The sequence below is a fragment of the Sciurus carolinensis genome, chromosome 8 (assembly GCF_902686445.1).
Source record: "Sciurus carolinensis chromosome 8, mSciCar1.2, whole genome shotgun sequence".
NCBI lineage: Eukaryota > Metazoa > Chordata > Mammalia > Rodentia > Sciuridae > Sciurus > Sciurus carolinensis.
In genome coordinates, this window is record NC_062220.1 from 45,307,758 (window position 1) to 45,320,946 (window position 13,189).

The window sequence follows — 13,189 nt, forward strand, 5'->3', positions numbered from 1 at the left end:
AAACTTCAATGGTTCACTATTATCTAAAGAATTAAATTCCAGCATACTTGCTTGTCAGGTAGCCTAGGGATTCTCTAGGAAAGATTCCCATGATTTTTTGCCTTATACCTTTTCCCAGGCCATCCATCCATTCTCTCTCTCTCTCTCTCTCTCTCTCTGGAATCTCCACTTCTTGGTATTTATCCATCTCTTGAGGATCCTCTCCTCTGTTACTTACACTCACCCCAGCACACATGTGCAGATACAATCTTCCAGCCCACACATACCAGTGTCTATGACACCTGACTGGCTTGCACCAGTTACTGAGTTTTTCTTATTCTTCCTGTTTCGTTATCAACTTCATAAGGGTGGGAACCATGAGCTGGAATGGGAGTTCTGGTTGTTTTTTATCTCTTTTCTGAGGATTGGTGACAATGCCTTACTGGTAGCTAAAAATATTAAAAGTGACTACTGCTTATTTGCCTTGGTGTCCTCACAGGGGACATAGCTGTGTCTTCCCCAACCCACACTCAACAAAATAAGTAAATTATCATTGATGAACTGTATCTTGCTAGTTTCCAGCTTGTCAAGATCATCAAATATTTTAACTCTCTATATAATACATTAATAATGACTTCCAGATTTGTCTTCTGATATAATTTTTATGTTCCAAATGCTGGACTTTATTTCTATCTTCTGTAACTATTGTTTTATATGCTACACACTTGAATGCATTCCTACTTTGGTCTTTCTCCAACATAGGAAAACACACATACACAAATTAAAAAGCAAACAAAGCAACCAGATTAATTTTGTTGCTTTAAACATATGTGTTTAATTTCATGCTAGATTTACTATTGGTACCAATTTTCTTAACACTAGAACATTTATTTAACGCTTCACTTTTTGTTTCTCCAACACGTTCAGATCCTGAAACTTGATATATATGAGCTTTGAAAATATCTCATCAGAGACCTCTCCATTTTTGTGCTGCCTTTCTCTTGAGTTCTTTTTTTTATTTCTTCCTTCTCTTCTTTGTTTTATTTGTTTTATATATACATATATATATATATATATTACAGTTGGAAATTTGAAAATCACAGAATAAAAGGGAATACATTACCTATAATCTAATCACTCAGAACAAATTATTATAAACATTTGAACTATTTGATTCTTACCTTTAATGTTAATTGTTTTTTATATTACATACAATATATAAATCTTCCTTTTTTTCAAAGAAAGGAATCTGATAAAAATATTTTTTCTCTTAATTTCACTTCTATTTGATTTTAATCTTTTGCTTTCTTTATTGATAGATTAAGATATATATTAGTTCATTGAAAATTTTTTTATTATCAAAGTTTATATGTAAATGATGTCATACTTTACATATAATTTTGAAACTTGTTTTGTTTTTTGGATCTATGTTGTTACATATACTAATTCACCCTTAAAGTCAAAATAGTATTCTATACTATTTTATTTATCCAACAACTATTTGGAGGACATTTATTTTGCTTCCAGTTTTTCTTATTCTAAACACCACTGTAAAAAGATTTTGGTCCACGTGACTTTGTGTACATGAGCTGCTGTTGCTCTAGAGTGGCAGTACAGTAAGTGAAAGGACACAAGAGTGTGGGAGTTAGGCTGACACACAGCATGTACTGGTGCTCTCCAGGTGACTTGGCCTGGGTTTTCATCTCTCTTTGAACCTCAGTTTACCCAGCTATAAAATGAGAATAACAATAATCCTGTATCTAAGGTTGTTGTGGGAATCAGATGAATTGCATAGGGAAAAGACTTGGACTCATACTTAATCTAGTAAGCACACTAGCCTGTGAGCTATAGTTGCTGTTGTTGCTGGGTTGGGATAAGGAATAATAAATCCAGGTTTTATCAAAACTGTCAAATTGCTCCTGGGAACAGCTGAAAAATAAATTTCCTTATAACCTTTCCAGTCTGTCAAACTTTCCAGTTTTTCAGATGTTTGACATTTTTTGTTTTGAAGGATAAAAAAAAATGAATAAAATATTTTTATTGTTCTAATTTGAAATTTTGTGTTACCAGTGAAATTGATTCCCTTGTATATGTTTATGGGCCATTTCATTTCATCTCCTCTGACTTGTCTACTCACACTTTCCGTTTAGTTTTCTGCTGTGTTGCCTTTTGTCATTAATGGGATTTCTTTGTACATTCTGGATTCTAAACTCTAGCCAGTTGTACGTGTTGCAGATATGAAGAGAATCAGCATATTTACAACATAATCCATTCTATTCTGAGTCTCCCACTACTAAAGTATTCCTACTCCTTCAATGAAGTCACATGAAACTGTTTCATATTTTCCTCCCCTTTTTTCCTTTTATTTTCATGTTCCTTTGCTCTAATTTTTTGCTTAATAAGAGCATTTTTGAAAGATATTTTGTAATTTTGTAACATTAAGGTCAGAGAAGGTATTTTGCACATTAATTTTTGAAATGGGTCAAGACATCCTTTGTGAGATTGATTAGTATAAGTGTTATACATTGAAAAGCATGTATATTCAGTGCTCTTTAGAGTACAACACATATTTATCAATGAAGCCTGTGTTATTCAATCCTTGAATATGCTTAAAATTGTTTGTCTATTTGATTTATGAGTGTCTGAGAGTCACATGTTAAAGTTTCCCATTATGCACATTTTTCTCAGGGTTTTACATATGTTCTCTTTTGCTATCTTGTTGGGGTTGTTCATCACTGTGTAGCTAAAATTTCCTTTCTTAGAACTTTATTTCTTTGAACATTTTAAATTCTAAAGTTTGATCCTACTCTGTATTCTCTTTCTTCCCTGTTACAAACTTGATGGTAACTTAACATTCATTCCTACTTCCTCCCCAAGTTTCCAACCAGACAGATTTTGTTCTTTGTCTGTCTATATCAATTGTTTCCTCTATTGTTTGTCTACCTTCTGAGATGTACATTTATTAACAAGTTGATATTTAATAATATGCTCTCCTTTTCAGAATTATACTTTCCTTCACAGAAATCTCTAAACTACAAAGAATCATCATGATATTGGTATGTGGGTGAATAAGAAGAAATAAAACATGAAGAAAAGGAGAAAAATAAAATATATATTCCTGGAATATAGGTATTTCCCAGCTTAAAAATAAGCTGTACTCCAGGATTTCAGGTATAAATCGATCATCCAGAATTTAGAGTATGTTTGTTGTCACAAGTCATACATAAGTTATGTATGTTTTCATAAACATACCAGTTGTTTTCAACTGGTAATTATGAAACTCCTTCTCTGCTACTACTTTTTTCCTTGGCACTTGTTTTTCTGGATATTATTCTTTCACTTTCCATAAATTGATTAGAGATTTGTAGTGATGGATTCATTTTAAAGCTCAATGAGGTTGCAGAGCTCATAGCTAAGAACATTTTTCCTCATTCAATTCCCTCTGCCTTTGCTAAAATCCATTGTTTTCACATGACTGAAGTCTAATATGTCACATCTGCCTCTTTAGTACTAACAAAATGGGTGGCTTTTCATTTCTGCTTTTTTTTTTCCTCTCTCTTCTGAAGTAGAGGCTCAGGTCTAAGGATATAGATAACAGAAGGGTGTGTTAGTCAACTTTGTGTTGCTGTGACCAAAATACCTGACAACAACTTAGAGAAGGAAAAGTTTATTTGGCTCATGATTTCAGAGGTTTCAGTTCCTGGTAGTCTGACTCCATTGCTGTGGGTCCAAGGTAAGGCAGAACATCATGGCAGAAGGGTATGGCAGAGGGAAACTGCTCAGCTCATGGCAGTTGGGAAACAGAGAGACAGAGTGAGATTGAGGTGCCAGGGACAAGATTAAAACCCCAAAGGCAAGTCCCCAGCAACTTATATCCTTTAGTCACAACCCACTTTCCTATAGTTACCACTCAGTCCATTCAAATTATTGTGGCCTGATCAGGTTATAGCTCTCATAAGCTGATCACCTTACCTCCTGCATTACCACAGGAGTTCTTGGGAGACACCTCATATCCAAATCATAGCAGAAGAAGAAAGACAATTACACTCAATTGGAATCTACTAATAAAATACTGCCTATGCTACCTAGTCTTTGTGCTTCATATAGTGAAAGTCAAAGACTCATATTGTCCTTAAAGTAAAGGGGACAGTAAAACACCATGTCCCTGAATGCCCCCTTTGTGTTTCTAAGAACCTAGCCAAGTTAAAGGAACAATGAGAGCAAGTCCAGATATACATTATCTTAAGGGACACTGGCTTTCTCTTGTGCACACTGGGAAAGAGAGCAAGTTAGTGTATTTCTAGAAAGCTACTCTCCTGCCTATACAGCAGGACAGTTGCTCCTTGGGTTGCTGGTCATACAATCTAAATTAGCAAACAAAACCTGCTAATGCTGATGATGTCACTGCTTCTGCAACCTAACATATAAAACCCTCTTATAAAACCATGGTCTTTCCTCTATTCTCACATATCCCTAGTGTACAAATGTCTTCTTCCCATAAGACACCAGTCAGGTTGGATTCCGGCCCACTTGAGCAGCCTCATTTTAGCTTGATCACTTCTTTAAGGTTTCTATCTCCAAATACTGACCTTCCGAGGAAAAAGTGGTCAGAGCTTCAACAAGTGAATTTGGGGAAAACACAATTCATCCCATAAAAGTGATAAAAAAGAAAAAAGATAGAAAAATGATTCACAAGGAGCTAATGAGGAAAAAAGCCAAGCTGATTCACTGCATCATATGCAGGGAATCTCAGTGGATCCTCTAAACACAGGGAAAGACCAACAGGATTCTCACTGAGCCTCAGATTTACACCTGTGCTCTGACCCTGCATTTATGCTCCAGCTTCTGAGTAACTCTGCTTTGTCACCAGCCTCTGCACACTTGACAATCTGGCTTTGCATTTGGAGTCCACAATGGGAACTAGGTTTATCTGGACAGCTATGCTTCTCAGATAGTCTTTCCTTGTCTTGTATTTCTTCTGCTTAATTTCTTGCAGCCTCAGCCCTCTTGGTTCTGATGTCTCATTCTTTCCCTGCTGTGCACCAGGGTCTTGAAGTTCTGCTCACTACCTAGTCCTTTCCAAAATTAGGTCCGTCTGCTTTTCCTCAAAACTTTGCACAGAATTCGATTCATTCCTCCAGGTGCATCACTTCTCTCATGATACTGCTTTTGAGAATGAAGTCTCAGCCCCTGTTCAAGCTGTCTGAGAGAGGTGTGGGGATTCATAAGCTATTGTTACATGAAAAAGTTTTGAAGAGAACCAGTTTATGCTGTATAATTAAAATTTAGTGCTATAGTTAAATTTAATATGACTTTTTAAAGGAACTTTGTCCGTTTAAGGAGTTTTGGGGCAACCCTTCTAGTCACCCTCCTCATTCAGTAAACCAGCTACAGAGAACAAGAGACGGAAAAAAGTCTGGAGTGATTTTTGTGACTGTTTCCTTTGTTTTATTCATTGACTTTTCAAGATACTGAATTAACTCTCTGTTCCTAAGGCAATAAACACCAATAACTTTAGATTATCTTTTAAGTTTCTGAATTCTCTGCTTCAAAAAGAAGCATGACAATTTATTAAGGGAGAAAGGATAAAAAAATAAATATTGCTAATATAAAATAAGCTTCATACATGCTTATTTGTTGACAGGAAATCTGATAGAGCAACAGGACATAATATGGGGATGTTTTATATCATGTGTACTAATGTAGGTACATAAGAATATGTGTGTATATCACAGGAGAATGGTCAGATTTAAGATTATTTATCCCTCAACACCTGTGTTATTTAAGCAGTCTAATAATAGATTTTGTTACATATTCTAGTCTCAGATCATAGGATATGAGACATTTTGGAGGACACAGATAACAATCTTGAAATTAAAATAAATCATTGATGACTAAACAAATAAAAATAGAATTATTTTGCCACCTGGGATTTATGCCACAGAAAAAATAGTTATAAGAGGATCTAGCAGCTAAGACACATTCAAAGTGAATAAATCATCAATTATTCTCATATTATCAAAGCTTTGATTTGTAAGAAAGACATTAATCTGAAAAACTTGGCTCGGTCTTGCATTTTTCAAGAAAGATGCAATAAGAGATAGTACTGATGATCAATAAAAGATAACTCAGAACATTTAATATCTTCTCAGTAAAGCAAAACTGAAAGATATATGCTTTTCATCTGGAAGGTGAGTGCTGATTCTCAACAAACAATAAAAATTCTCATTCAAATGGAATGATAATTTTTTTCATTCTGATGACCAGAGGACAAACTCTTAATAATTGGAAAATTGAATCCAAATAGTATGTACTTGAGATTCTCTTCATCAAACTCTATAGAAATGTTTTTTATTCACATACTACTTCCATCACAGTTTTTGATAGCTGACAATAGAATTGATTCACAATTAAGATGTTTATAGAAGAAAACTAAAGATGATGAAAGTAAATTATGAAAAAATGCTTTTAATTAGTTACTTATACTTGAGGTGATGTTTGTGCATTAGCATTTCAAATATATGTTCTCTCTGTTTAAAAAAATGTTTTTAAAGCAAACATATCAGACCTTTTTTTTACCGATGGATACTCATCTTCTCCAGTGAGAATGCAATTTCCTTTATCTCAGTGTCTGTGGTATGAAATAATCAGCTTTCAAGCCAGTAGGTTTATTGACAGGAGGGGAAGAGAAGCTCAATGGAAGTAGCACTGAGATGGGAGAGCCAGACTCAGAGAGAACAGTGTCCTATGTATTCTCTCATGTGGAAGCTAGATTAGGGGAGGGCAAGAAACAGGGACTCCATGAGAGCTGAAGGAAGAACATTGGAGGAGAGGAAGAGCCAGTAGGGAGGTATTGGAGAGTGAAATTGGTCAAATTATGTTTTTTTGTACATACAAATATGTCACAATGAAACCCACCATTCTGTATAATGAATGCACTGACTTTTAAACAATTTTTTAAGAAAGACCTGGTGAGGCTTCCTGTCTGGTGGTATGAGGGAAAAGGAAACTTAGAGGAGCCTGCAGTGAAAGCTGGGTCCTTGGGGAGCAAAGTGGAGAAGGGGGGAAGCAAGAATTCAGCTGATCATTGCTTCCTGAGGCAGGGGACACATAGCCCTGGTCATGCTGAGATGATTGTCTTCAAAGGACTAACAAATAGTTTCAAATTAATAGTTGTTTATATACATTAACATCTCTCCATATATAGGTACGTGATTTCATATATATATTAATACCTCATAACTGCTCAGGTGAAAGTTAAAGAAATTTCAAACTTTTTAAAATAATTTTTTATTTAGTTTTTAATTTTTTACAGACTGCATTTTGATTCATTGTATACAAATGGGGTACACCATTTCATTTCTATGGTTGTGCACAATGTAGATTCATACCATTTATGTAATCATACATGTACATAGGGTAATGATGTCTGCCTCCATCCACCATTTTTCATACCCCTGCTCCCTTTCATTTCCCTCTAAAGTTCCTCCATTCTTCTGTCACCCCCCACCCCTCTACCCTCTACCCCCATTATATATCATCATCCACTTATCAGGGAAAACATTTGGCCTTTGATTTAACAACTGAAATAATCCAAATCTCTGTTTACTGAAAAATGGGTAAAGAATCTGTGGTATACTATGCCAATGGAATATGATTATAAAAAGAAAGAACTATCAATGCACAATTTGGACGAGTGTTGAAGCTTTATATTAGGTAGGAGAAGACAGGAAGAAATACTACATACAGTGTGATTCAGCTCATATGACATTATAGAAAAGCAAAGGCATTTGGGAGGAAACTGGATTGGTGATTGCCAGAAGTTGGTGGTAGGGGATAGTTAGGGATTGACTGTAAAGGGACTTAAGCAAAGTTTGGGGGAGAACAGAAATATTCTATATACTATATGCAGTAGTTACAGGAATGTTCACATTTTTTGAATATATGACTCTATATTCCTGGACAGGGGGCATTTGCTGTATATAATCTATACCTTTAAAAACTCATTAAAATTTAAATTATTTTTTAAAACATAACATACCTATGTGCATATATGAATGTATGACCAGTGTAACTCCACATCATGTTCAACCTCAAGAATGAGATCCCAGTCAGAATAAGTTATATTCCATGAATGTATAATATATCAAAATATATTCTACTGTCATGTATATTTTAAAAGAACAAATTTAAAGAGAATTGGGGAAATACAAAAATAAATAAATAAAACTGAGCTACATCCCTGGTCCTTTAAAAATATATATTTTTTTGAGACAGAGTCTCCTAAGTTGCTTAGGTCCTTGTTAACTTGCTGAAGCTGACTTCAAAGTTGTAATTTTCCTGCCTCAACCTCCAGAGTTGCTGGGATTCCAGGCATGGGCCACCATGCCAGGTACTGAGTGGTTTTGACCTTGGTCTTATTTTTCTCTGCCAAGGATTTGATAAGCCCCATATGCATAGGTAACCCTCTACACCAAGTCTTAAAAGGTCTCTGAGGAGCCCTCACAAATGGGAATAGTGCAAAATGTGGAAAGAGTGTGATCTCATAACTTGAAAGAAGAAAATGACTGTTTATCTTTTTTGCCCTCAACATAATTCTTTTGTACCAGATATGCAAACCTCCTGTTCTTGGGACAATCTATAATCTTTCTAAAACACTGTTATGTAATACAAAGGTTTTCTGTCCCTTATAGTCCAAAAGGTAGTATCAGTAATCAAAGACACCAGTACAACTTAATCACCAAAACTTCAAGGGGGAGGACTTTTTTTTCTCTGCCATCTTGATGCTGATCAGACTGGAAAGTCTGCAGCAGGAGAGAGGGTGAGGCTGGCCTTCCTATCCTCTTCTCAACTTCCAGCATGTCTCTTCTCCTCTTCCTTTCCCACACCAGGCTACCTTTGACTCCTCTTAGATATGGGGGAGGGTAGGATATAGAGAATGGAGGAGAAGAATAAAAAGGAAGGTTGTGTCCAACTGGAACAAATGGAATTTGACTTAGTTCTTTATGATCTGATAGAGTCACAATGAGAGGTGTTTTCAAGTGCTTCCCAAAAGTTCTCTCTCAAGAGAAGATGTGATTGCAGCTTCTTCAGAAGGACAAGGACCCTCCTCTACTATTCCCCAATGCTGAATCAGTTTATGCTTCTAGGAGCATATCTTCCTTCTCATTCTCCCCACCCATTCCATGGAGGATAAGGAAAGGAAAAAAAATGACTTCTTGTCTAATTTGGTTCAATCCACTTGTATTAGTCAGTTTTTTCTCTACTGTGACAAAAGACCTGACAAGAGGAATTCTTAAGTTTATTGAAATCATATTAGGTATCATACTTGAGCACACTGGCATTAAACTAGAAATCAATAATGAGGAATTTCAGAAAATTTATAAATACATGGAAAACAAACAGCATGCTTCCTAAACAATCAATGGATCAAAAGAGATCAAAGAAAAATGTATTAAAATAAAACATGTGTTGAACATATTTAGAAACACCATACTAAAATTCATGGATTGCAGCGAAAGAAAATCTACTTGCATAACAGGGAAATTGATAGCCATTTTTGCTTATATCACTAAAGATGGACGACTTGACATAAACCTAGTCATATAGGTGATGGTACTATACAAAGAAAAACAAATTAAAGCCAAATAATATAGGAAAAGGAAAAAAAAGATCAAAGCAGAAATAAGTGAAACATGATTAGTAAACCAATGGAAAAAATTATACAAACTCAGAGTAGGTTTTTTTTTTCTATTTCAGCATCAAGATTTTTATTACATCATCATGGACTACTTAAACACATACTGTCTGTAATCTAATATCACAGACACAATGAAAAAAATAAGTATACCACAGTCTCATTATTTAAATGCTTTAAGTAGTTATTCTTGCAGAGGTAGGCTTATAGATTGAGAGTGCAGTCATATTTTGGGGACGGCTTAAGAAATAAGAAAGAAAAAACATGCTAACATTTATTTTTGATGAGAGAAATCTTAAAGGAGGAATAGTTTATTTGGGGGCTCACAGTTTCAGAGGTCTCTGTCCATAGATGGATTACTCCACTCCTCAAGGCATGAGGTGAGGCCGAACATCCTGGTGAAAAGTGTGGAGGAGGAAAGCAGCTCAGAACATGGCGCCAGGAAGCAGAGAGCTCCTCTCACCATGGACAGATACAAACCCCAAACACAAAGTCAATGACCCACCTTCTCCAACCCCATCCATTACCTGCCTGCAGTCACCCAATTAATCCATTCAAGTGGATTAATACACTGATTAGGTTAAGTCTCTCCTAACCCAATAATTTCACCTCCAAACTTTCTTGCATTGTTTTACACTTGATATTTTGAGGGTGTCTCTTATAGTCCTAATATCTAAAAACACTTATACCCTTGAAGAGAACGAGGACTAAGGATGCATGGACTAATTTCAAAGTACCCTATTATGTCTTAGGTAGCACCTTACTTTGAGATATAAGTACTCTGTACCTACTGCTTTATTCCATTTGTTTAAATGTGAGTCTGTCAGTTTTTCAGATGGAAACAAGTCAGATGTGTCCTATTTTAACTCAAATACATGGGTGTAACATGAAAAAAGCATGGAAATAGAATACAAATGAACAAAGATTGAGACCCAATCAGATTAAAAAGAAAAAGGAAACTTTATAGGCAGCTTTGAGGGAACCAAGAATTTGTTTTCAAAGCATTTCGGTAGCAAGGTTTAGAAATGTGTTAGTGATAAGATGCAGAATGGCAAGTACCAGGAGATGGGCAGAGCAGTGATGAACTGAGAGACAAAGAGAAGCCCAGTGGCCTGGCTGGCCGGTTGTATAGACCATCTTTTAAGGCACTCTTGTGGTGAACAAAGCGGAGCAGCCACAGACTGTACAGGACTAGGGTTTTGCCATAGGAATGCTGGATTTGCCTCATTCCATGGGTAGTGCCCAATAGAAGGACTTGCATTTTGGTCTAGTGACAGGGAAGGCAATGGAAGAAGGTAGATTCTTACAAAATGAATTGGGTCAAAATGATTTTCTGGCCAAAGAGATTTTTTAAAGACTGGCAATTTTAGAAAATTATTTGCAAGTCTTGCTGAAAGCCCCCACTGTCTTCTGAAACCTAGTAAATAAATCAGTGTAAAGTTGTCTTGAGAGAGTGATGGAGCTCATCACTTTCCTTTTCTGTTGGACTGAGCAGGATGAGAAAAGGGATACACCAACCCAAAGTTTCCTTCCACATCCAATTCCTAAATCAATGAACTCTCCATTCGCTTCTTCTTGTATTTTCTAACAATTTTGAAAATCTCTACTAGTGGAAAAATATTTTACGAGGAGATTGAAAGTAATTACAGTGTTTTCTTTTTTTTTGTCTAGAATATATAATCAATTTCATTTATTTCTCAAGTTAAACATTCACTGTAGGTTCAGTCTTTGAAAGACAACTTAATTATCTGTTCCATAGAGCAAGTCAGGAGATATCATTCTCAGTCCTCTATCATAATTTCCTATTATGAAATGTTTATGCCCTAATCATTTTCCTATTGAAAATGGATCTGATGAACACATAGCAATGAATATGTGTGTTTCTTGAAAAACAATCTGAATAGGCAGCATGTAATGTCACTGGAAGTAAATTGCTGTACTTACCACCTTTGCTTTAAAGAAATTAATTTTTTCTTTTTTAGAGCTACATAATGTCCTGAATGTTTTAAACAAAGTGCATTGTTCTACACTTCAAAACCAAATTATAAATGCTCTTTGAAAGCAGGTTAAATAACTTCCCACATACAGTTATTATCATGGTACTCTTGAAAAAAAAAAAAGAAGGACTAAGGATGAGACTTAAAAATGTACATTGTCTGAAAAGTCACCTTAAATTAACTTTACACTAGAAAATTAAAACCTCAGTTTTGTACATGTTATTGTCTTTTGTAAAAGTATAAATAAATGGGAAAAAAGTTGACCTGAAAGTAGAATAGTGATTACTAGAGGTTGGAGGTGGGGGATAAAGGGAAGCTTGCTTTGATCTGTGCACTATATGCATATATTGAAATGTTGCACCAAACTCTATTAATATGTGCAATTAATAGATGTTATTCACAAATAAAAATTAAAATCAATGTACATGACCTACATTTTCCCAAGCCTTTGTCTTGGCTTGAACTTGAGGAATAGTCATCAAACCCCAAATTCCTGGGCCTACCCCTAGACAGCAAAACTGCTAAAACACCAGCTTAAAATTCCTCGCTTCTAATGTTTCCAGACATTGCTAATGTCCCCGGAGGGTAACTTGCTCCTAGTTGAAAGCTGTTCTTTTCCTGTGACTGGAACAGCCCCTCTTCTGAAGCTCCAGCTCTCACTAGACTCTGGTGACAGCATTCTCTGCTCTTTCCCTTGCAGGTCTATTCATTTGTACTTATCCCTGGGATGGCCACTATTTTTTTTTTTTTTGATTCCCTGAAATATTCCTGCTGCCCTGTAAGTAATCCCTTGATTGCAGTCTCTTCAGTGAAGCCTTATAGCATGTGCTACCTGTTTTCTGCTAAGCCTCGTTGCTCCAGAAGTTCTGTGCAAATGGGTATGTTGTGCTGAGCATGATCCTCACTGTAGGGTGATCTGCATAAGCTATTGCCTTAGGAACCCCATCTCAGTATCTTTAGGTATCTTTGGTGGGCTGATCAGGGTCCTTGAACATTTTTCTGATCTCCTTCTTGGAAGTAATATCGTGGGCTGCCAGATTCTAGGACCCAAGCAGGGGAAGAAGGCTAAAAGTCTCAATATTCAGTGTATAACTTTTCACAAAATCTTTTTTCATCTGTAATATCCTCACTCTGTACTATGCCTTGTGTTGCCAAGTCTGGAGCCCCTCTGTCTTCACTCTCACCAGAGAACAAAGGTCATGACTCTTGCTCCAATCTTAAAGTCTTGCCTTTAGAGATACCTGGGAGCACCAGTTCTGGCTAGCTCCTTTAAGTTCCTGTGTAGCCATCTCTTCTCCTAACAGTTTTTTTCTGTCCATCTGAGATAGTACTAGGTACCACCTCTGCTGTCTGAACATCCTCTGCTTATTCTTTCTGTCTCCCACCACTAACCCTACAAACATTCTAAAATTTAAGTGTAAGTCAAATTTCTCAGACTTTGGGGAAACAAAGTAGTTGAGGACCTAGAATGAATGAATGTTGTACCCAATTTATCCTGTCTCCTTCAATACCTGTG